Here is a 22,846-nt window from a genome sequence, read left to right as displayed (position 1 = left end):
TCAACTGGACTTGCTGCATAAACACAGTGGCTACAAGTGCAGGTCAGAAGCTAGGAATACTGCAGTGAGTAACTCGCCTCCTGAATCCCCAAAGCCTATCTACCAGTTACAAGGCACAAGTTAAGAGTGTGATGGAATACTCTCCACTTGCCTGGATGGGTGCAGCTCCAACAACATTGAAAAAGCTTAACACCATCCAGGATAAGCTAGCCGCTTTATTGACAGTACATCCACAGGCATCTACTCCCCCAACCATCAATGCTTAGTCACGGCTGTGTGTACTATGTACAAGATACACCACAGAAATTCAATCAAGATCCTCAGACAGCACCTTACAAACCCATGTCTAGAAGGACAAGGGCAGCTGATACATGGGAACACCAACATCTTCAATTTCCCCTCCAAGCCACTCACCATCCTGACTTGGAAATATATTGCTGTTCCTTCATTGTTGCTTGGTCAAAATCCTAGAATTTTCCCCGAATAGCATTGTGGGCCAACCCACAGCAGATGGACTGCAGCGGTCCAAGAAGACAGCTCACTGCCACCTTCTCAAGGGCAACTAGGGACAGGCAATAAATGCTGTTCAGCTAGCGATGTACATATTCCCCAAATGAGTAAAAGAAAAATGTTCACAAGTGGCCAGCAGATGAGGGTAGGCTACTTCATTGTTTGAGAACTTGTAGGCTAGGCTTACATAATGGCCATATGGTTGAAGAGCCAAAGCTGGCGTATTTGCAAAACATCTTGGAAAGGTAAAAACAAATACCTGTCAGATGGCAAAGCATTTTAGTTGAAGCTTGAATGGAAAGTTGGCAAGATACAGGTCTTAACCAACTTTTGTACTGCCAGTGTTGATTTTGGATGAGACTTATGCACAGAGAGTGAAGCAACAACATCGTTTAAGTGAATACTTAAGCTGCTCTTTCCACAACTTCCAAAGTCAGTCTTCCCCAAACCATGGATCTCAAACCCTCTGTGAAGTCAGAAGGTAGTATTTCGGAGTAATGGACTCGAAGGTAGCAATAAATTGCATGTAGAATGAGGAGTAACAACTTACATCCTTGCTTTTTGAAGCATGGTTGACCAAACGAATAGATCAGTGACTGAAAATGTGTTGCTGGAAAAGCGCAGCAGGTCAGGCAGCATCCAAGGAGCAGGAGAATCGACATTTCAGACATGAGCCCTTCTTCAGGAATGTCCAGCATCTGCAGTCCTCACTTTCTCCTCCGAATAGATCGATGAGGCTTGGTTCTTGCTGTGAAGAAAGGCTGGAACAGTAAATGTGGAAAAACCCTGCAGTCACTCAACCTCACCTTTTCCCCAAACCCATCCTGCTAAGCAATAGATGCTAATCCGAATACCCTGCTCAGCAGTTCTGTATCAGTAACATATTTACTCTGTGGCTACGTGAAGTGTGGGACATTAAAATGGGATTAGATAAAGAAAAGGTTTGGAAAGCACTGCCATAGAAATTGATATCCTCCTAATGTTTGTAATCAAATGAGAAAAGATTATCATAAGACAGTGTATCTGATTATGCTTAGATATGTCCTCTGTCACCAGTTTTTTTTTCAGTTATTGCTTTTTCTTTGGATTGTTTGAGTCATGTACTTTTAAAACAAAATCTACCCTTTGGCTAACAAGTTAAGCATTAATGAGCCAGTTGGTCTCTTACAGTGTCATTTAGAGGCAAATTAATTTAATCAAATATTTCTTGATACTGTTTTTTTTCTTCCCTAACTTCCCTTCCCAAAGCACTCAGCTTTCAATATATTAAAGAAAAAGTTCATTTGGTTTCTTCCTCAGCACCTTCCTTAACAATTTGCTGGAGATGAGCATCTCTCCATATGCCTTTGGACTGAAAAAATGCAAATGCATCTCATTATTTAGGAAAGGATGCTGATATGAGCTGGTAGCCACAGATATTCCAGTTTACTGGAATTTATCATTAGGGACAGCGTGTCTGAACATTTGGACAAGTATTAGCTGATCAAGAATCTGGGTGGTTTTGTGAAGAGTAGGTCACGTCTGACATTATTGAATTTGTTGAGAAGATCAGTAGCATGGTAGATAGGGACGTATCTAGTGATCTCTATTTGGATTGCCAAGAAACATGATTTTATTAACAAAATATAGATCATATGGAATTAAAGTTAGATATTGGTTGATAATTAGTTGTGATACAGGAAACAGAGTAAATATAAATGTACCATTCTTTGGATGGTGAAATGTGGCAAGTGTTCTTCCCCAAACATCTATACTGTACGGTATTAATGGGTTGGATTAAGGAATATACAAATTTCCAGATGACATTAAGTTAGGATGCACAGTAATTTTTTTGGATTGTAGCAGGAAATTTCAGTGGGTCATTGATTAAGTAAATGGGAAAAACTCTGGAAGATGGAGTTCAGTATGTCAAAATTTGTGAGGATCTTTTTGAAGTTGTGAAAGAAAATCTGAATATTTTCTTAATACTTAGCAATTAGAAGATGTTGAGTAGCAAAGAAAAAGTATGTGTGACCTTTTCATAAACCATTGAAGTACAAATAAACAAAATGCCTTATTGAAATTAGGTCTATATCTCAAGGGGATTGGTAGTTAGAAGTGGAGAAGTTATGTTTAATCTGTATGCAGCTTTGCTAGACTACATCTGGAGAACTGCATTCAGTTTTGGTCACCTCAGATAACTTTACATTCAGCTTGAATGGAAGTATAACGCAGATTCACAAGATATTTACTAGAGAGTAAAGTGATAATTACAAGCACAAATTGGCCTGAATTTGGCCTGAATTTCATCAATTTTAGAAGGTTGAGGGTTGATCTGAGCTAGACAGTTAGAGTAATAAAGGAATTATTTATAGGTTTGATATAGAGAAATTATTTCCTTTGGTGAAATAATACACTGAAGAGGTTGCAATTTTAAAATTCGTATTATTCCATTTAGAAGTAGAGTCATGCACTTTTTGGTACAATTCGTTGTAAAAGTCTGGAATACACTTCCACATAACACTGTGAATGATGGATCAATTCAAATTGTCAAGAGTGAGATTGATGAATTTCATCAAAGAAATGAACATTGAGGTACAATTTGACCTTTGTGTAATTGAATTGTAGGGAGGGCTGAATGGCCGATTCCTGTTCTTCTGAATCATCAGTCCAAACCCACGTTTTATACTATTTTGAGGCGTTTTATTCAAATAATGTTTGACAATATTGTATGATTTCAAAACCTCTCCTAATGTCTTCTACAGTAGAAGTAATTTGTACGAAGTGCAGCCTCTGCATCTTGAGCTGAGATGGCATCAGTAAAATTACGTTTACTGGTAACATGCTCATATACTGATATTTGCATTGCATCTCTGCTACAAAAATACTAATTTCTCTTCAAATTATTTCAAGCTGTGAATGAACATCTGTACATGCATTCTCTAAGAACACAAAAATTGGTACAATTCCAATGCACAAAATTTACTCCCTGCAAAATTTTCTACCATGACCCTGGACACAGCAAGTCGATCTTTGCTGGTTTTAAATTAGTCAGAGGCTTTCTTTTGAGGCTGAATGCCAACATTGACAGCTGCAATGATTTATTTTCATTTTGAAAATGTTTAACCAGCCTTGCTCAGTGAGATGGCTCATCTCATTTAGATTGGGGCCCTGGGGACCATTGCAGTGGGTAGGCGGGTCGCTACGGGGGAATATTGGGCAGTGGTGCACTTTTCAAAGAGTGATTTATTTGAATGATTTAAATAGTTGTGAGTCATATTTTCCTTTTAACTAAACATTTTGCTTTAACTACAGGAGATCAGAAATATTCCATATTATTTTTGAATATAGTTTTTTTTGTTGTATTCCATAGTACACATCGTCTTCAGATTATTTTATGAAGACATTTTTTAAGATGGAAGATTGTGCATAAATTCAAATGAATAACTGGGTTGTCTGATTTAATTATTTTAAAAGAAAATCCCTCCGCTTCCTAACAGAACCTATGATGGATGCACTAGTGCTGTCTTTCCAATGCTGTCGGCAGCATCTAAATCTAGGTCCATGTTTCTTTTATGAACGTATTATCACTTATGGTAAAATGTGTTCAGACTTAATGCTTAAATATCATATGTATGTTCTACTTTGGCTTAAAACAAAAATAAAATGCTACAGGTTAACTTAACTTTTTTTTTATTTCCAACTTCTGCACTCTCTTCATGTGATTTCTTGATGTTTTGATTCTTAGTGGACCATTTTCATCAGCAAGTGCCCTGTTAGTTGTCCCACTGACGATTTTTTATTCATGGGCCTACAGAGGGAAGCCCAAAAAGGATTGTTAGATAATGATCAGGAACAAGAACTTTGATTTCTTTTCTTTGCTTATCCAGTCCCAAATGCTGAGATCGATCGTGCTATTTATAACATTACGCTGACCACGATAATTTATTTCAGAACAGAGCTGGGATTCAGTATGAAACCATCCCAATGGGTATACACTCACTGTTGTAGCCAGTTAAGCTATATGAACCAATATTGTGAAACCCTTGGTTTTGTTAATTTCGAATTCTGGTGCAAGCATGCAGTTAGATTGTTATGGTTGGCACTGTCTCTTCAAGATAAAGTGGAGAAATGGAAGGTGTTGGGTTTCCTGCTCTGAATTCTGCCTGACACCAAGCTGGGATAGTTTCGTTGTTAAAAGGATAAAGAGGTTGTATTACTGGGAAGAAAAAGACAGATGTTCACACCAGTAGACAATGTAAGGGCAGTTTTGTTAACTGTGGTAGATTGTTAATCTCCAATTCCCTCAGCTGTTAGGAGTTTCAGATTTTGTAATCAGTTATACTTTGAACAGTCTCTGTAATTCCAACATAAAATGGAGTTAAGGGAGTCTAGAGAATACCTAATCAGCATTTCTACCTGTATTTACAGTCCAAATAGCTTTGAGATGGCAAAAATTGATAGAAAGCCATTGTAGCATTTGGTTGCAGGTTTGTTAAGATGTCACTGAAACTCTCAGATGCAGTTTAATCTGCAGCTATATGAGAGAGTTAGAGTCTGTTAATCCTGAATGTGAGCAGAAACAATGTTTCTCTGGGTTGGCCTAGAATCTTCTGCTAGTCTTCTTAACCAGTATGAAATAATTTGATGACTCTTGTTTTGATTCAGACATGGAGAACTGACTGCATAAATTAAATCGGAAATGACAGAGAACACCAGTGCACACTTTCACTGTATTCTTTCTCACACACCGTAGAATGGCAGTGAAGAAAGAGATTGCAATTATGTAGAACCTGTATCCAAAGGTCTGCACAGCCAAGTAATTTCTCTTAAATTCTGATTGTAGTTTTGTACACAAAAGGAATTGTGGAGCTCTGTATACAAATTAACAAATCGGAATTAGATTAATGTGGAGCACTTGCTTCTTTTCTGCAATAAAATGCTATCCCTACTTTTACTGAAACCAGCATCAACTTGCATTTATGTAGCCAATAAAATATCAAAAACCACATTGTGGGAGTGTAATTAGTCAAAATCTGACTTTATGCATATTGTTAGAGCAGCTTGGTCAGAGTGGTAGATTGTAAAAAACATTTTAAAGGAGAAAGTAGAGGTAGCAAGTAGGAGAGTTTTGGGGAGGGAATTCCAGAGTCTGGGGCCAAGGGCAGCTCAACACTTGGCTGCCTATACTGTAATATTCTCTGATAGATGGTGGATCCAGGTTTTTATTTGGACATCTTGGAGAGGCAATAGCTAGAAGACCTTCTTTATAGAGAAAAGTGGAATAAGAACATCAGTCACTCGACACCTCTGTCAACATCTCTGTCAAATGTGCCCAACCTTATGAACTGTGATTAGCAGAAGCTACTCTATCCCTTCTGAGGATAGCCTGAAGCACCCAAAATTAAGAAAGAAATCAATGGACAGAGAGATTCTTTTGGTCTCATCTTGTGAGTAAAATGGGTGAAAGCAGATTGGCTGCCTCTTACTTCCCTTAATCAATTCTTTTTTCCATTAATGAAAGAAACAAAAGGAAAATTGACTAAGGGACAAAAGATGTGGCCAATTTTCTATCAACTACTTTACAGATGAGCCAAAATGAAGTTTTGCATAACTGTTTTAACAAAACATTAGAATTACAGAAAATTGCAGCACAGAAAGAAGCCATTTATCCCATTATGTCTGCCCTTGCTGAATGAACTCGCCACCCATTCTAATCTGGTCCAAAGCCTTGCTGGTGATGGTGATTCTGGCATAGTTTTCCATTGAAATAAATTGAGGATTGCTGCCTCATCAAACTAGGCAGGAGATTCCAGATGCCCACCACCCTCTGGGAATAAAAGATTTTCCTCATGGCCCTTCTAACCTTTGCACCGATCACCTTAAATCTGTGTGTCCTGGTAATGACCTCCTCACCAAAAGAAATAGGCTTTTCCTGTCCTTTTTTTAATCCAGGTCTCTCATTATTTTGTGCACCTCAATTAAGTCACCCCTTAGCCTTCTCAGGAAACAATCCAAGCTTGTCTAGTCCATCTTTAGAGCTGCAGTTTTCAAGCCTTAGAAAGATTCTTGGAACTATCCACTGTACTTTCTCCAGACTAATTATGACCTTTCTGTACTCTGACTGGAACCATACATAAAACTCCAGCTATGGCCTAACCAGTGTCTTATATAGTTTCAACATTAGATTCACACTTTTTGTGTTTAATGCCTCACACAATAAAGGAAAGTGCAGTGATTGGAACAATGTCCGACAGGTGGACTTTATTGAACATGATTTCCTTGATTGGGGATGCAAACCTGGTCCAATCAGGGAATCCTGGTTGACAGATATAAACAGGAATGTACACTGGTCGCAACACCTTCTGGTACTACAGAACTCTACGACAGTACCAAGGCTCGTCTTTACAGTCTACAGGCTGATCCAGCAACGTACTGCAATGAGCCAGATGGTCCGTTGGAGCTCTATGAAGAGTGGGTTGCTGATTTTAATCTTGAAAATCAGAAAGGGGAAATCTCGGACCTATTGGTTAATAGTCCTGCAGTGCGTGCTCTTTACACAAAAATGGTACCAGCAGCCGTATCTCATTCAGAATTTTGGCATCGATACTTTTATAAACTTTATCAGTTGGAACAGGAAGAGACCAGGAGAATAGCACTGAAACAGAGAGCAGAGCAGACTTCTCATGCAGAGGAGCTTCAATGGGAAGATGAAGAAGATGAATTTGTAGGTGCTTCGCCTGTCAGTTCAGAGTTTCGACATACGCCGCAAAGTCCATTATTGCCTGTACAATCTTTCGTTGCGTGCTCCATGCTGGAGCATTCAGTTGAACTTCCGAACCAGAATATTGCTGACATTATGCAAATGCCAGGGGAACACCAGTCTGTAAGTGCCATCAGCAGCCCCACAGAACTCCAGCTGAGAAGTCAAATCTCCACTTCCAGTGAGACATCAAGGTCTGAGGAGATTGTGAAGGAAATTGCAGGCAATGTAGTAGATACCAGTGTGGAGCTGGTGGTAGAACAGGATTTGAAGCCCAAGACTAACGGCAGGCCTTCAATTCCAGAGGAAGAAACAAATGGATCAACTAAAGATCAAAAAATGAAGGAGTTTACTGCAGTATCTGGTGCAGTGATTGAGGCAAAGAACACCAACAAACTGGAGACTACAAAAGATGATGGACCCATTGATTTGAGAGTGTATGAACTTAACTCGGACAGTGGAAAATCAACGCCATCCAATAACGGAAAGAAAGGGTCTAGCACAGACATCAGTGAGGACTGGGAAAAGGATTTTGATTTGGATATGACCGAGGAAGAAGTCCAGTTAGCACTATCCCAGGTGGATGTGTCGGAACAGCTGGAAGATGAAGACTGGGACGATTGGGAATAAAATGAAATTGGATCTTGCTGCTTCAGTTGATTTCTTGAATTCTTTCATTCTAATGTAATGACAATTGTGTTTATATTCTTAGCCTGTAGTGTATATACAGGTTTCCTGTGCCATTGCTTCAGTAAGTTAGGGTAACATGTTTTATACTGCATGCTATTGTATTATATAGCAGGCTTTTTAGCATGTAATTACAAAGAACTATGGAGCATGGGTTATATTTCATTCTTTAGACTAAAGTTATATTCAATGGGAGACATTGCGATTATTGTTTCTAATGATGTTTTGTTTTTGCGTAATTAACAGCTGGTTGGTTGTGCAATATATATTTTAAATATGCATTTTCTAGCTTTCAGATATGGGAGACTATTAGTTTTGTAATTCAAATTCCCTTAGATCTTTTACAGATTTGCACTTACATCGATTAAACTTAAATTATACAGGGTTAAAAAAAATAAACAGGAATGTTTATCCAAAATCCCAAAATGCAAAAAACTCCATAAACAGGAGTGTTAGCCCTTTGTTGAGAAGCGTACTGCTTGTCACTGGCCACTCTGGTGTTTCCTTTCTTTCTGGTCGTGGAATATAAATAAAGATTTACAAACTTGTTCTTCACTGTGTCTGACACCTGCATATATATACACACACACACACACACACGACATGGGTGCTGGGGAAAAATAAGCACTACTACTGTTAAGCGTTAGTGTGGGGAAATTAAAAAATAAAAAAGGAAGAACAGGAGTATTGGACATCCTGTTCATTCTGAGAGCTGCCTTTGAGCGAGCTGGATCAGTGGTGAAGGACTCTCCATTTTGTGTTGGGAGAGGATTGACTCTGAACTGACTGGACCACACAGTGGTGTATTCATTACTGCTGTTGGGTTTCTTACTGAGGAGGGGAGTTTTCTTTTTTGTGTCTCCCCCTTTTTTCAGGTAGACTTTGTTTTGATTTTTTGTTTTTCTTGATTTACAGGAATATTTAGGGGTTCTGTCTACTCTGTGCTTGATGGGTCAATGTCATGTACTACACACATGTAGATAAAAGGGAACTTGGTGACGGGATACAGGCCTACATGGAGTTATTTCAGAAAGCATCCCATATGCATTCTTTACCACTTTTCTCCAGCTATTTCCTCTCCCTCTCTTAAAAATTGGTATGCACTAAGACAAGGTATTTTTGGAAGACTGAACTTGACAAACTAAATAAAGATATTAAGGAATTTGATCAAAAACAGGTGAAGGAAGTTGAATGCAGATCAATCATGATCAACTTGCGTGGTAAAAAGGGGTTGAATGGCCTGCTTCTGTTCCTGTGTTTCCTGCAGGTTTTGTTTTATTAACCCTCCTTTCCGGGGAAAAAAGGATCATTCTGTGAATATTTGTGTTCTCCTTCGGTGCTCCCATGCAGCACTTCCGAGAATGACAGGAAAATGGAGAGTGACAGTCACCAGTTCTACTTGACAATACCAATCATCTTGTTCAAGTCATTAATTGGTTTCTGAGCATAAGAATTTCAACAGGACTCACTGGATACCAGTCAGTTGTTAATTGTACAAAGTAGTGTGCAGCTGGAGGCCACTGATTGAATAAATATCTGCATATTTAAGGGTGGATTCATCAGTTACTGAGATATGTATATTCAGTTTGCTTAAAAGAGTATATAGAAAAAAAGACTATACAAGTAGGCACTTGTTAGCATCTGGTAGCAAGGGATAGAAGGTCTGCCCAGAAATGTGTCAGAACATGTCTGGACATGTTAATTAGAATTTAACTTCAGGAACTCTTGTGTTGCAGTGGGAGTGTCTCCCACTCCCCACCCACCCCCCACCTCCAAGATGTGTAATAACATCTCTGAACGTGGTGATTAAAATATCTATAAAGACACACTCGGAGTCTGTGTTCCACATAGTTGCAGGATGTGTGGAGTTGCCCCGATTCCATTCCCTAAAAGGTCTACTGCTCGCATTTTGCTTGCACTCAGCCTCATATTTATGGTCCTTGGCCATCTAGTGCAGCAATGGGGGAATGAGTTACTGGCAATGTAGTCATTGAGGGAGCTGTTCAACCTGACACTCTGCTTTTCCATGATTATGTCCTCACCCACATATCCCTGGAGATAGGGAGCATCCACTGGTACAGTTGAAGTATTGTGACATGTGAACACTGGAGGGGTAGCGGTGCATCCTCAGTCCCAGGAGTGTTAGTTACTTTAATTTAATAAGTTTTATTTCAAAGATTTTGTTATTTGTATTTTCCTAATCAGCCTTTTCAAAGACATTGGTATGTATTTTGAGCAGATGGAACTTGAAGCTGGGTTTCCTGGACTCGGGGTAGGTACACTATCATTGTGCCAAAAAGCCCCCCCCCTCAAAGGGCTTTAATTTGTTGATTTGTTGAATTGATATGTTAAAGAGAATGAAGAGACACTTTTAGGAGCTATACACTTGTAATTTTAACTTTGTGAATAATTCTTAAGCTGAGTAAAGATTTATTTCTCATCATCTTTACCAAAAGGTTATAAGAGGTTTAACATATGTCAGTAGACCCCTGGCCAAGCTTTCTTCATACCTATGTCTGTATTCTGTCATTCACCTCATTGTTCGTCTCATTTCCTCTTGGATTAAGCTGCGCCTTGCATATTTTATTTCATGTATGCATACATTTGCATGGATAGCAAATTTATTTCATGTACGTGCAAGGTAAATTTACACGTTATGTGTCATACATCATAAATTGTGCTTATTTATAGTATCTGTACACTTCAGAATCCTCACATAAAAGCAACATGGAAGACAGCAAAAGTCATAGCTTTGCAGCACTTCAAAGGCAATCAGAACCCTAAGAAAGTTTCACTCTCCTTACAACTAGTTAGTACAAAAGGATCCGTTGTCTATTGAAGCACCTATCAGCAGCTTACCGACAGTGAACATGATATTCTGTTTAGTTGATCTCAAATATTTACTGTGAGCACAAAATCTGACTAATCTAGGATAAGGTCCACTTTGACAGGGAAAAAAAAATAAAATTTTAAGCTTGTGCCATTTAGTTTATGTGGGGAAATGGGAGGATGTTACTTGCATTTGGCATTAGATGTGGGTGTACTTGAAACATGCTTCACCACAGTCTGTTTTCAGATCACTGATGTCAGTCTGAATGGAATTAATCACATTTTTAAAAGTGAACCTTTTCCTGTTCCAGTCACATAACCACAGAAGGGAATTCCCCCCCATTTAAGGTACTGATAACCAAATTTTAAGGTTTTATCCGATGAGTGATGAGTGTTCACTTGGTCTGATGCCTTCATTTTCTTAAATAAGTTGATGTTGGTTTTGATGTTCTCTGTGGATTCCATCGCTGACATAGATTGTTAATTCATAGTTGTACACCTTCACATATTTGATAGAGGTGATCATTACAATATCTTAAGATTCGAGATGCAAAGTTTCACATTTTGAACATCAGAACATTAGATTTTAAGTGGAAATTCATTAATTGTGTGTATTTTGTTTTGAAATGTTATTGGATCTCTTATTGCTTCAAGATAACCTTTCATATAGGGAGAGTTGCTACTGCATCCAGCAGAATTCTGATCCAACGGTGACAATTGTCACAGAATATTTCAACAGAGGGGCCCCATCAGCATGTTTGAACCTAAATTGTGAGTATGAGACTTCACTGTTCAATTCAATCCTGCTGTACCTGACGTCCACATACTGAAGCTTTCTAGAAAGGCTCACAGAACAGTAATCAGGACTGGTAATTCTGGATAATCTCTGGTCCAGAGATGCTAAAATCAATTATAATTCTACTCTAGTAATCAGTCTTGGGTCTCCTTGATCTAAACAGCTTTGTTGCATGCTGATTTTGCCAAATGTGTGCTTATAAAATCTCTAAAATATCAGAATTATGGGTTCCAACCACAATAGTAAGTTGAAGTTTTGATGTTTCTTGCGGACCTACTTGTTTGGAAGTTGTTGCTGTGTGTTTTGGTTCTGGTGAAAATGCTGGTATTGGACTCATGGGGACCTTGGGTGGAGGCTAGGATGTGATTGCTTCCCTGTTTTCTACTACACTGAAGGTTCCACTACAGTAAAATTGGCATATTGCTTCCCATACTCCACAGTTGGGTGGGTCCTCAGTCATTTGCCCTGTTTGCCTGCTACAATATGTAGCTGGTGGCAGGAACAGAGGTCTCGCACAGTATAAAACTCAGATCATTTATTCTGGCAGCAAGCTCATAAATGTTTTTTTTGTCGATGATCTTGATACCTGACTCTGTGGCACAGTGGTTAGCACTGCTGCCTCACAGCGTCAGTGACCCGGGTTCAATTCCCGCCTCAGGCGACTGACTGTGTGGAGTTTGCACGTTCTCCCCGTGTCTGCGTGAGTTTCCTCCGGGTGCTCCGGTTTCCTCCCACAGCCCAAAGATGTGTAGGTCAGGTGAATTGGCCATGCTAAATTGCCCGTAGTGTTAGATAAGGGGTATATGTAGGGGTATGGGTGGGTTATGCTTCGGCGGGGCGGTGTGGACTTGTTGGGCCGAAGAGCTTGTTTCCACACTGTAATGTAATCTAATCTATTCTAATTAGTAAGTAAAAATGCTTGTGTATGAGCATCTGTTTCTTCATAATCCATGTTCAGTAAGTATGAAAGCAGCAGTGAGAGTGACAATCTTCTGTGTAAACGTCATGCTTGCCTGAGAGTAGACACTGTATTTAAGTTTAATATCAGAAGTATTATTCAAACTGTGAGGCCACTTACCAGCATTATTCTGTATAAAGGTTTCTGCAAAATGTCTCAAGGGCAGCATTAACCTATATTGAGGTTTGCTTTGCAGTTCATTTTTATGTGCAATAAATCAGTTTTCATATCTTACTGTAGTTCAGTCAGGAAGCAACCTGTGAAACAGATACAGTTCAGTAAAACCTTTAGTCTTTTTAGTGTCAAACCTCATTGTTTCCAAGACAACTGTACTTTTTCAGGGTGATAAAAGTAATGTCAATGTTTGGCCAGGTGGTAACAAATGTTACTGCCTGACCTCAGCTGGTCCGTGTGATTTTTCATATGTAAGTTCTTAATTTTAGCTGTGGTGTTAAAGAAGGCCATCATACAATGGTGAGGCACTTACTACATCACCCGTATCTTGTGGTCATTCAAAGTGTAATACTGGCATTTTCTTATCTAAGATCACATGCCCATAGTTTGCTGACTCACTGAACAGAGGAAATAAATCAGATGACGCAGAAGAATGCAAATACTTTTATTTAAGCCAAAGTACATTTTTAACAAAATTGTTGTAATCTATTGAGATCTGTCCAATAATTTTACTGAATATGAAAGGATGTTTCAAAACAAAATTAGGTAATGGTGGCTCTTAAATCACACAACCAATATGCATATGCTGTTTCCAGCCCTTTCTCATTTCATGTCATGGATTAGACCATCTTGTGGAAGATTATTTAAATTTTGTTGGATATAAAGATACCAACATTTGATTGAATTCTATCAGCTGTACCAGGTTTTATAACCAGATCCAAATTCTATTTATAAGTTGGTGTTTTTTTTCCCTATTTTAATTTGGTTTTGTTTTTCCCTTTCTGTAAGTTCCTTGTGCTGTATACTTCAGCTCTAACATTGGCACTTTGCATGCCATATCACTTGCTGTTCACTCCTCCCAAGAACATCTTGACACCAGGAACAGCTACGTAAGAATCCTACTCATTAACTACACTTCGACCTTCAACGCTATTATCCCCTCAAGACTGATTACTAAACTTAGTGATCTCGGACTAAGCCCCACTCTCTGCAACTGGATCCTCAGTTTCCTGACCCACAGTCAGTGAAGATTGGGGACAATATTTCATCCTCACTAACACTCAACACTCAGCCCCCTACTGTACTCACTCTATACCCATGACTGCGTCGCCAAATACCAGACTAACGTCATTTACAAGTTTGCTGGTGACACCACCATCATCAATTGAATCTCAGATGGCTATGAAACAGATTACAGATGGGAGGTGGGAGACCTGGAAAAATGGTGCACTGAGAACAACCTAGCTCTCAACGCCAGCAAAACCAAGGAACTCATTATTCGCTTTCGGCGGGATGGTACTCATGCCCCCTACACATTAACAGCACAGAGGTGGATCGAGTGGAGAGTGTCAAGCTCCTGGGAGTGCTCATCCACAACAAGCTTTCCTGGACTCTTCATGTGGCCGCACTGATTACAAAGGCCCAACAATGTCTCTTCTTCCTCAGGCAGCTGAGGAAATTTGGCATGACGGCGAATACCCTTGCCAATTTTTGTAGATGTGCCATCGCGAGCATTCTGTCTGGAGGTGTCACTACCCGGTATGGCAACTGTACCATTCAAGATCGGAGACGGTTACAGAGAGTGGTGGACTCAGCCCGGACATTCACAAAGGCCAACCTCCCATCTACAGAATCCATCTACCAGGCCCGCTGTCAAGGAAAGACTGCCAGAATTCTCAAAGATCCATCCCACCCTGGCAATGTTTTACTACAACTCTACTATCGGGGAGAAGGTACATTAGTCTGAACACACGCACCAGCCATTTTTGAAATAGTTTGTACCCTACTGCTGTTAGAATACTGAATGGACTCACAAACTCTTAACATTTGCCTGTACCTGTGTTTTTGTTTTTGCCGCTGTTTACCTATATTTACTTATCTATGCTACTTAACTCTGTAATCGGCCTGTATTACTCGCCAGACAAAGCTTTTCACTGTGCTTCGGTACATGTGACAATAAATTCAATTCAATTCCCTGATAGAACATCAAATATGTTCCACAGCAAAACTGTTCTCAGTTTTAACCTTCTGCTGAAGGTCTGGCCATCTACCTAACCACAGTGGTCTGAAACAATCTAGGGCCTTGACTTCTTTCCGCTCTCTTTTAACAGTTGTCAACAAACCCTAGCTGGATTGACAAATTTCAATTTCGGCTAGTTCTTGAGCTACTAGCCCATGTCTCAAATAATTACTGATCTATCTGCACAGAAAGATTTGGCATCCGGTCACTTATTGTTACTGAGATATCTTCAATGGCTGCACCTTTGTGCTCCCATTAGCTCTGAATCCAGAGCAGTGCAGGGAGGCAAGAACTGCTGATATTACCTGATGGGAGATGGCAATTCCCATATTTTGGCCAGGTTAATGTTAAAGGATGAACTGAAGTCTTCCGAGAAATCTAAATTCTCGAAATATAATAACAGTTTTTGATGGGCAGCATTTACCACAATTGGCAGTGACATTTGGGGAGGAGGATGTGCACATGATACAAAAGGTTTTGTACAGATACATAATAGTTTGTATATGATGTGGACATGTTGGGTATTAGTAACCAGTTTGTAACCTATGCAAATAGCCCATATTAAATGCATCAATAGGAGCAGATGGTTCCACAGTTGACCATTCTTACCTTGTAGAGAAACCCCTAAGTTCTAACTTTGATTGCTATCATGAATTCTTTTTGGAAGTACATTGCTGTAAATGTTAGGGTTGACTAGTATGGACAACTAGGAGAAAGTGAGGACTGCAAATGCTGGAGATCAGAGTCGAGAGTGTGGTGCTGGAAAAGCAAAGCAGGTCAGGCAGCATCCAAGGAGCAGGAGAATAGATGTTTCGGGCATAAGCCCTTCATCAGGAATGAGGCTTGTGAGCCAATGGGGTAGAGAGATAAATGGGTGTTATCTCTCTACCCCGTTGGCTCACAAGCCCCATTCCTGATGAAGGGCTTATGCCCGAAATGTCGATTCATCTGCTCCTCAAATGCTGCCTGACCTGCTGTGCTTTTCCAGCACCACACTCTCGACTAGTATGGACAAAACTTATAAAATTGTCTGCCATTACACTGATCTCACAAATAGATGAAGACTGTACAGGAAGGACAGGATGCCAAAACCCATTCTATATCATTCCAGGATAAGATTACAGCCTTAACTCACCATCCATTGAATTCCTGATCTGAATTATATTATCTAGGAGGCAGCAAGTAGGCATTACGTAATTCCAAACTTGGGGGGAGGCAGAAAAAAAAGGAATGTCACCTTTGTTTAATCTTATAAAGTTTGTAATGTCTGCATTGAAAGAGACTTGAGAGTCAGCTTCATGTCACTCTATATATAATTGGGAGGTAAATAACTTGAAAATTCTTTACAGAGTTTTTGAAAACGTTTAAGGCTTTGATACACATAAACCGTTGCGACATTTAATTATCTGTTTGAAAGCTTCTATGATTTATAATTGTTGTCACGCATACCCCCTTCCTTGTGCAACAATAATGGATAAAATATGTGGTTAAGGTGAAGGAGGAAATGAAAAAAGTAACTATAACAGGCTCAACCTAACATTTTAAATTAATAAACAATGTGCTCCTTTTTTATTTCTCATACTCACATCACAGGCTTCTTGATGATAATCTTTCGTGTAACACAAAACCGACTGTGATAGGTTCTGACAGCAGAACAGAAAACTTTCTCATGTAACAGAAATGTGAGCCTGGAGCCAAATGGATTTTATTGTGTGCAATTTTTTGCGGCAGCTGAGTGAATGGTGGCATTGACAACATCTTCATTCCTTTTGTCAATCAAAAATTGTAAAGCTCTTCTGTATACAGTATCTGCAAAGAAAAGATCTCACTGCTGCTGCTCTTTCATTCTTAGGTTGGAATGGGTTAAAAACAACGCGGGTGAATTTTGTTGCCAATTTCAGTGTTTTCAGTACATCTTTGGGGTAAATAAACCTTTCTGTGGGGAACCCGGGCAGGGGACATTTATACTGATTTTCCGCTATTGCTTCTCTGACTTCTCTTTACTTTTTTTGGCATTCTTCTGATTTGTCCCTGAAATCCCAAATGCCTTTGTTTACATTTACAATGCACTGGTGTAATTTAGATTGAGTTTATAAGACCCAGCTGTTTCAAAAGCAGTGGAGACAAGCAACAGTGAGAATTTCTTTTAGGAAAAGAGAATGATGGCATGGAACTACTGGAATAAGCTGAGGATATTTTCACAGAGCATCGGAGGCTGAGGGCTGATCTTATAGAGGTTTATAAAATCATGAGTGGCATGGATAGAGTGAATAGCTAAAGTATTTTCCCTCTGGTGGGTGAGTCTAAAACTAGAGGACATAGGTTTAAGGTGAGAGGGGAAAGATTTAAAAGGAACCTAAGGGGTAATTTTTTTCTCACAGAGGGTGGTGCGTGTATGGAATGAGCTGCCAGGGGAAATGGTAGAGACTGGTACAATTAGAACATTTAAAAGGCATCTGAATCGGTATATGAATAGGAAGGGTTTAGAGGGATATGGGCCAAATGCTGACAAATGGGACTAGATTAAATTAGGATATATGGACGAGTTGAACTGAAGGGTCTGTTTCCACGCTGTACAGCTCGAAGATCCATGAAGGGTCTGGTGGATTTGACTGGTGTTTTCTCTAGTTGATAACACTCTTTGCACAGACTTGCTTTTCATCAGGGTCGTACTATGAAAATCTCAAACCCCATTCCCAACCTTCAATGAGAGCTTATCATGAACAATTAAATTAGATTTTATTACCTATTAAAATACAATCATATGCTATTGTTAAAGAAAACTAATAGCATGCAATAGATGAAAAAAGAGCTGAGCACTGTTTGAAGAGTTTGCAAATGATCAGGTCCAGACCGCTTAGAGTGATAGAGTCATACAGCATGAAAACATACCTTTCAGTCCAACCAGCCCATGCAGACCATAATCCTGAATTAAACTAGTCCCACCTGCCTGTGCTTAACCTATAACCCTCCAAACATTTCTTATATTTCACATGTACTGATGTAAATGTTGTAACTATATCCACATCTACAACTTCCTCAAGAAGTTCATTTCACACACAAACCCTTCTGTGTAAAAAAAATTACCCTCATTTTTAAAAAAAATCTTTCTCCTTTTACCTTAAAAATATGCCCCGGTCTTGAATCCCCCACCTGAAGGGAAAGATACCTGGTACCTTATCAATACTCCTGATGATTTTATTTTATAAACTCCTATATGGTCACTCCTCAGTCTCCTATGCTCTTTAAAGAAACAAACAGCCTATACACATCTCCCCTGTAAAGGTCTTCTAAGAAGTAGAACAGGCTGCCTACTACTGCATGATGAACAACTGCTGTGCTCGTCTTTCTACAGGTGTGTGTTGCGTCATTCAGGTTGCTGTGAAGTTGTACATTATATGAGCCAGACTGCAGTGAGGAGTTATATTTGTCAGGTATTGACACTTTTAACAGCAGAGTTGGGGAATTTGCAAGAGCGCCAGACCACATTTCAGGAGAAATCAGGTGGGTTTGTTAAAGAAAATTGGGGAATGGGTGGGAGAAAAGTTGGGGGATGGGGTTTGGGGGTGTAGATTATGCTGAGGACTGGTTGAGGTGAACAATGGAGATGCAGTGACCACCCATCGAAATGTCACATGAATGAGTCTACTCAAAGTTAGGCTCCCTCTGTACGAGACAGAAATTATGCCACTGCAAACTTTGATATCTTTGCCTGATTCCAACTCCATAATCAACACTCTACTGATCTGTATGGAGACAGGACTTGGGTAAAGGAGGAATCTTGTTTCTAATCAACGTACTATGTTATTATGTTATGATACTTTAGACTTAAGCAATAAGCCACATATCTTGGCCTATTTGTTCCACACAAGGGAATATAAATTTCAGTTTATCTATTTATTAATTCAAGGGATGGCCTGTCGTAAACACACACATTGTAATACTTGGCACTCTTCACTTGACCGAACCAGTATAACACCTGCCAAAATCCAGATTATTAATCTTTTCCCAACAAAGTGGGTGAAATATGGTCATTAAATCACTTGAGTTTACTGAGAAAAAGCGGAAAGAGGACACTGTGCTACCAATGTTAAGAGACATGAGGGGAAGACATCAAAGGTGCACCTGTGGGAATACTGTGGCAGGACCAGTGATAAATTCTCCTGACTGAGATCATATTCAGCTTGTGATAATCAGCAGCTCCAGGGACCACACACATAGGTTTTATGTATCACAGTACCTTGGGTGCACTAGATTGAAATACAGTGGAACTCACATTGCTTGTGATGCTTGTAGTAAATAGCAGCATTTTTTTGTAATAGACTTGACTTTCAAGCTTGGATCAGAAATAATTTCTTTGATGTACAACTGAGTGTGGCATCAAGGAGCCATGGTAACATTGGAGTTATTGGGAATCAAGGAAAACTCTCCACTAGTTGATGACATGCCTAGCTCAGAAGATGATGTTTCTGGTTGTTGGAAGCCAATTGTCTCAGCCTCAGGACATTACAGCAGGGGCTCCTCAGGATAATAAAGATGCCCTTTCATCTTTAGTTGCTTCATCAACTTCTTTTTGACATCCTGTTCAAATATGGGGTTGTTATTTGATGATTGCTTAGTATTCAGTACCTCAGATAGTTCCTCAGAAATTGAAGCAGTCTGTGCCCGCAATCAATCAAACCTGGCCCCCATTCTGTCTTGGACTGATGGGGGCCAAGTGATATTTGTGTCATACGAGTACCAGGCAATGACCACTGAATCCCTACACAACAACAAATTTGCAGCTCATTATTGACAGAACCTTAACTGGACCAGCCTCATAAATACTGTAGGCAGTAGAGAAGTGAGGGAATTTCACAGCAAGTAACTCACATTACATGATCTCCCAAAGCCTGTCCCAAGGAGTAAATCAGGAATGTAATGAAATACTTTACACTTTGATGTGTGCAGTTCAATAACATTCAAGAAGCTTGCTACAGTACAGGGCAAAGCAACCTGCTTGACTGGTATACCATCACACAGCTTCAATGTTCAATCTTTCCGCCACCCATGTACAGTGGCAGCAATGTGCACCATCTATAAGATGCTGCAGCAAGGTGCCAAAGTCCTTTTGCCATGACCTTGCCATTTGGAAGGACAAAGGTGGAAGATACTTGAGAACATCACCACTTGCAAGTCCTTCTTCAAGTCACCTTGCTGCTTATATATTGTCATTGGATCAGAATCCTGGAACTATCACTCCACATAAGCAACATAAGGTGCACCCTCACCATAGGGATTTCATTGGGTCAAAGGCAGCTCATCACCATCTTCTCAAATGAAATGTGTAATAAGTGCTGACATTTCTAGAATTCTCACATCCAACAATTGAGTAAAAAAAACATATTTGTGCAGAGGCTGCAATACGGTCGTTCTGTGTATTGACCTAAATTTATATAACTGGAAACCGTGACTTTTCCTAACCTCAAATATGTATGTACATGAGATTGTTTTATCCAAAAATCACAGGAAAAGTATGGTTCCTCAAGTGTAATGGGTTAAATCTGTCCCACGATAACCTGAAACCTTGGAGAACTGCTGTCAAATTGACTGTCCTGAACCATTGATAGAAAATCGTTGGACTGGCGATTTGACATAATCTATTCAATCAAAACTATTATAAGGCTGTGACTCAGTGCTGAGCAAATAGATCATGGAACTTACAGAATCTGACGTCACACTCTCAATGGCATTACACCAACACTCTAGGCCACTTCCCCCTTTCAAATTTAGTTGAGCAATTTCATGTAAGTAGGAGTCATATTACTACTGTGATTGCCACTAAGATCTTAAAAAGAGTGAGGTAGGCAGGTATGTGCAGTATTGTGGAAAGTGTACAAGTGCCAAATTACTTCATTAGTAAGCTAAGAGTAATTTTGTACATTGTCGTTTTGATAACTACACAAATTACCAGGAAAGCATGCAAGCAGTATTATTATAGTACTTCTAGTGACATTAATGGGGACATAAAACACTTCTTAAGGTTTAGTTGTGCTGGAACAGCAAAAGGCAAAAGATAAGCACAGAAGAAACAACTCTTTTCAGTGTTACATGATGACAGAGTCCAAATGTATAAATTCGAACTAACAGTGAATCAGAAACCTGTTGGGAAAGGGCCCAAAGGAGTGCTGCTCAAGATTGAATTGTGCAATTTAGTTTATCAGTTTAAATATCAGAATAACTTGCTATGTGGTTGAAAATGAATAATATAACATCTGTCTTCTTTGAAACCTCACTGCTCACTAATGGTGAGGGTAAATGCAGTATTTGACATGTGTGAAACATACTTATAGTGGAACAGCAATTTTTATAATGTGACTGATTTCTATTGAAGTCATATGCCGACAATATGCAGTTCAGCGTTCAGCTGAGGAGGAGTAAGTCTTTTTAACATCATTGTTTGGCTTCAGTTGAGATTGTTATTTTTTTTAACACTGCTATAACACAATGATTTAGTTTGCTAGTTCAAAAATGAAGGACACAATTACATCCTGCACTATCTGTTAACTTCAGTATTCAGTTTATCCTTGCGGTGACTTCTGATTTTCTTTTGTTGAAAATGCTGTCATTTCTTTGCAAATATGCATGGAAATAGGAATATGTGACGCCTGAAGCGCTTTTGTTGCAGTCTTTTAAAGTCAAAGGTGTTAGAAGTTAATATTCCAGAATGTTAGTTAATTTTCCAGAGGTGCTTTTGTGAGTTGACGTATTAAATTTTTCTAGTCTGCACGTGATATTAGACTTAAATTAGTGTAAACAAATTGTGAGCCTATACTCGTAATTTAAAAATGATTGGCAGAGAATGTCTCAGTCCAGAAACTTGTTGGCACGGACTGAGATAACCTGTTTACCTTACAAGAGACAATGTAGGATAAAGAAACCTTATATGTTTTTCTTTGTCAGGTTTCTCATGTGGAAACATTGACATTGGAGACTGTTTAGTGACTAACCCAACAGCTGAAAAAGCTATTGAGCGGCAGCTTGACAGCAGTCATAAGAAAATGTATAAGACTTGGTGCAACGTGTAAGTATCCAGCAACTAGATGCCCTCTTATTGCTTTTTATGAGTTCATATAATCAGGGTACAAAAGTCATGGTTATTAGCAACAACAAAAGGATCCAATCTGCACTGCAGATCTACTTCTTGCAATTTGACAGATTGCAACAGGAGTAGTAAACGCTATAAAATTTTGCTGCCGTCTTCAATCTGGTGTTTATGTGTAACAAATTCTCACTGCCTTTGACATTTAATGAAGGTGTAGCTGTTGGTATGTTTTAGTTAATAGCTATTTTGTCATTTTGTGTTTGTGCAAAAATGGTAAATAAAGCTGGTGAGTTCTTACTGAAATGCTGGGACCTGTTTGAGATTATTTTGTATTGAAAATACAATAAATTGTGTTATAGTGCCAGCTTAAGTGTCGAAAATCATAGGTCCAATGATTTGGAATATTCTGAAGAATTCAAAACTCAAATATACAGTGATACCAGCAATATCCACTGGATGTTTGATCTTTTTTGTGAACCAGTATTCTTTGCGAGGTGCTAATACTGCTCTGTATTTTGGTACAATTATCCTATGACTGACTCGTCCCAGTGCCAAAGAAAAATCATGCAGCATGCCTCAATGCCTACCGGCCTGTGGCTCTGACATCCATAATTATGAAGTGCCTCAAGAGGTTGGTGTTGGCTCACATCAGCTCCAGCCTCCCAGAATGCCTTGATTCCCTTGCAAGTCACGTACCTTTGCTTAGGTCTGTTCATCAGAACACATTTAGAGTCATAGTGTCATAGAGATGTCCAGCATGGAAACAGACCCTTCGGTCCAACTCGTCCATGCCGACCAGGAATCCCAAATTAATCTAGTCCCATTTGCCAGCACTTGGCCCATATCCCTCTAAACCTTTGCTATTCATAAAACTATCTCGATGTGTTTTAAATGCTGTAATTGTACCAACTCCCCCACTTCCTCTGGCAGCTCATTCCATAGATGCACACCCTCTGTATGAAAACATTGCCCCTTAGGTCCCTTTTATATCTTTGCCCTTTCATGCTAAACCTATTCCCTCTAGTTCTGCACTCCCCCACCCCAGG

The 22,846-nt window shown here is 39.4% G+C and overlaps 1 protein-coding gene, 1 long non-coding RNA gene and 1 pseudogene across 7 annotated transcripts in view; 2 read left to right on the top strand and 1 right to left on the bottom strand.

Moving 5' to 3' along the window:
- LOC148141750 (uncharacterized) overlaps positions 1-1,691 on the bottom strand; it is a 28,114-nt gene extending 26,423 nt beyond the window's left edge. The window contains exon 1 of the long non-coding RNA XR_015752481.1: positions 1,061-1,691. This is a non-coding gene — a long non-coding RNA (uncharacterized LOC148141750). The remainder of the gene's footprint in view (positions 1-1,060) is intronic.
- raraa (retinoic acid receptor, alpha a) overlaps positions 1-22,846 on the top strand; it is a 583,661-nt gene that overhangs the window by 221,655 nt on the left and 339,160 nt on the right. Inside the window, exon 1 of one of the 6 annotated variants that reach the window (XM_087977801.1) lies at positions 21,657-21,779. The exons of the other annotated variants lie outside the window; for them this stretch is intronic. The gene's annotated coding sequence lies outside the window, so the exon portion shown is untranslated. Of the gene's footprint in view, positions 1-21,656; positions 21,780-22,846 lie in introns of those variants that run through there. 6 annotated transcript variants of the gene reach the window in all.
- On the top strand, positions 6,782-8,145 carry LOC122539826 (BSD domain-containing protein 1 pseudogene; annotated as a pseudogene).

The sequence above is a fragment of the Chiloscyllium plagiosum genome, unplaced genomic scaffold (genome assembly GCF_037043375.1).
Source record: "Chiloscyllium plagiosum isolate Xiang-an unplaced genomic scaffold, Cpla_swu_hap1 HiC_scaffold_32, whole genome shotgun sequence".
Classification (NCBI taxonomy): domain Eukaryota; kingdom Metazoa; phylum Chordata; class Chondrichthyes; order Orectolobiformes; family Hemiscylliidae; genus Chiloscyllium; species Chiloscyllium plagiosum.
Note: the sequence above shows the minus strand (reverse complement) of the source record. Positions and strands in the feature narration are given on the sequence as shown.